This window comes from Myotis davidii, unplaced genomic scaffold, assembly GCF_000327345.1.
Source record: "Myotis davidii unplaced genomic scaffold, ASM32734v1 scaffold424, whole genome shotgun sequence".
In the NCBI taxonomy this organism is placed as follows: Eukaryota; Metazoa; Chordata; class Mammalia; order Chiroptera; family Vespertilionidae; genus Myotis; species Myotis davidii.
The window spans coordinates 330,994-334,058 of NW_006295827.1; the positions used below are offsets into that span (position 1 = coordinate 330,994).

General features: G+C 47.3%; 1 protein-coding gene across 2 annotated transcripts in view; it reads left to right on the forward strand.

Annotated features, from left to right (window-relative positions):
- Positions 1-159: 159 nt before the first annotated feature.
- TMEM248 (transmembrane protein 248) overlaps positions 160-3,065 on the forward strand; it is a 25,348-nt gene continuing 22,442 nt past the window's right edge. For both annotated transcript variants that reach the window (XM_006770848.2, XM_015568558.1), the window contains exon 1: positions 160-178. The gene's annotated coding sequence lies outside the window, so the exon portion shown is untranslated. The remainder of the gene's footprint in view (positions 179-3,065) is intronic.

The window sequence follows — 3,065 nt, forward strand, 5'->3', positions numbered from 1 at the left end:
TGCCGGCGAGGGTCGTCCCGCATTAGCCGGCGCCGGTGGCCTCGGCCTGGTCACCGCATCCCTCGAGCACAGTTCCCTCCCTGCCAGCCCAGTTCCCTCCCTGCCCTCGAGGTGCCTGGACTTCCCACGGTCGGAGCTGAGGCTGGGATGGTTTGGATTTGGCCTCGGGAGCATTTTGGTAGTTTGCCGTTTTCTGACTTGGGGTCGTGTTTCCGTTATTCTACGTTTGCACATTATAAACATCTCAGACGGAAGTGGGGCGGGGTAGAGACCCAGGGACGCGCAGAAACTTCAAGTGAAATCGTGGCATTTTATGTGTCAAGCCTGGTCACTGTTCAGAGACGGGTGGATCATTATCTTCACGTACATTTTCATCAAGTAAATTACGGAATGGCCTCCAGGTAGTCTAGAGGCATTTAGGCCCAGTTCCCTGGGTAGGCAGCATCAGGAACGAAGCGAGGCCTGCTGTGCTGTTTCGGATCGTGGGGATAATCGTAGCCGGTGGACAGCTGGTGAGGAGGCCTGTGCTGGAGAACCAGATGTCTGTAGTTGAGCTCCCCACGAGCAGATCGCAGCCCCACTGAGTGAGGAAGGATGGGCTTCTTTGCAGCCTGCTTTGGCCGGGGGGATTGTGGCTCGTCCTGAACTGCTGCTCTCCCGACTCCTCGGTGAGCCGCTGTGGGAGGTAGTGGGAGGGGAAACTGCAAGGCTGGTGATGAGTCTTTGGTCAGTCAGTGGTCCCTGTAGCACTTTTTTGGGTCAGCTTGGGGTCTGCGCATTTGTGTCCCATCTGTAGATGAATGCTCCCTCAGTGCTTGAAGGATAAGGGCAGCTTCCTGCTTCCTCATCCCATCTCCGGGCTTTGGAAGGAAATAGACCTGTTGTGCAACCAAGATATATATTATACTCCATGACTCCAAGCTAATTTACCGTCTAGGAGTGAGGAGGCAGTGTGTTGGTTTCTTAGTGAAGGTAGCGGAAGAGTTTCTGTGGCCTCATTGCGGTGGACTGGCATTGGCTGCCGCCCACTTCTGGGTGCTGAGATCGCTAGCTGCCCACGGAGCCCACCTTCATCTGTTTGGGCTCTACCTGCAGCTGCAGGGCAGAGAAAACAACAGACCTAAGTGCAAGTATAGCTTCTGCCGGCAAAGAACTTAGAGAAAGAACTAGGCTATAGACTGTGGCAGGAATTAATTGCACATGGCGTTACCACCTGTTAGGGGTTTTGTTATGGTTATGATCCCCAAAAGGGGATCATAAAGGAAGTGACTTTTGAGGTGGGCCTTGAAGGATCAGCGGATCTGGGTCATTCAGAATTAGCTGGAAAATGAAAAAGGTAGGGCTAGTTGGTGCAACAGCACCCAGATGAGTTAGCCGGGCAGTAGGTGCCTAGAAATACTGACAGAGGCAACCGTTTAAGGGTTAAATGCTTTCCTAAGATAAAGAAGCATAGGCTACACTACACAGTCTGGCTTTTGGTAGATTTCTGGGTTCTGAGGAATTGTTTTCATTTGATGAGTTTCTCTTGTTCTTTTAGCCAGCCAGTTACATAAATCACTGCCTAACTTATTTTAAGGACAATAAAAAAGATGTTGATTGTAATTGCTGTTTGGTATTAACAATCAGGAAATTAATTTTGCTGTCTGTGAGGTATTTCAGTGCCAGTGTTTAGTTTTGAGGAGCACAGCTCTGCCACTGTGGCTACAGCCAGGGGCAATATGACAAGCTCCTTAGCCATTTTCTGAGTGTTTTTAATGACATCTAATTCACAGAGTTGCTATTTGTTTCTCTTACCAACACTGTTGAAGAAACCTTTGAAGCCATTGAAACAGGATGCCTTGCAATTGCTCTGGAACATCATGACTAGTCTCAGGACCTCACTGGCTTCCACCTTAGCCTTTTGTTTTCTTGAGATATAATTGACATACAACATTATATTAGTTTCAGGTGTACATCAGAATGGTTCAATATTGTATATATTGCACAATGATCACCACAATTAACATCTGTCACCATACATAGTTACAGAATTTTTTCTTGTAAGGCAAACTCCCCTAGCCACTTTCAAATATGCAATATTGTATTATTAACTATATTCACCATGCTGTACATGTCATCCCTATGACTTATTTTATTACTGGAAGTTGCTACCTTTTGATTCCTTTCACCCATTTCGGCACCCCTGCCCCCCACCTCTGGCTACCACCAATATATTCTCTGTATCTAAGAGCTTGTTTTGCTTTGGGGGAGGAGTTTTGTTTTAGTTTTTAGATTCCACATATAAGTTAGATATGGTATTTGTCATTGTCTGACTTTTTTTCAATTGGAATAATCCCATCAAGGGCCATTTTTGTTGTTGCAAATGACAAGATTTCATTCCTTTTTATGGCTGAATTGTGTATATATACACCACATCCTTAGCCTTTCTTTAAACAAGCTCAACCCTGCACCATCTTAACTTTTAATGCTTCTTTTTTTAAAAAAATATATTTTATTGATTTTTTTACAGAGAGGAAGGTAGAGAGATAGAGAGTTAGAAACACCGATCAGCTGCCTCCTGCACATCTCCCACTGGGAATGTGCCCGCAACCCAGGCACATGCCTGCCGGGGTCCAACCCCAGCGGGTCCAGGGGTCCCCAAAGGTGTGGACGGAGTCGGCGAAGAAGGAATGAATGGCACAGAGGCAGTGTTCAGTTCATCAGCATAGTTGGGTTCTCTTGTCAGGATCTCCAGCCAGGTTCTGTAGCCATGTTCCCTCGCTAGGTTCTCCAGCCAGGTTCTGTCCAAGTTCTAGTCAGGTTCTCTTGACACGGAGGCAGCCATCGGGTGATCATCATAGCCAGGTTCCTCTAGCCAAGTTCTGGTCAGGATATCCAGCGAAGTTCTGGTTAGGATCTCCAGCCAGGTTCTGTGTCCATGTTCTCTTGCTAGGTTCTCCAGCCAGGTTCTACAGGTTCTCTAGCCAGGTTCTGTAGCCATGTTCCCTCGCTAGGTTCTCCAGCCAGGTTCTAGTCAGGTTCTCTTGCCATGTAGGTTCTGTGTCTCTAGGTTCTGTTGACAGTTT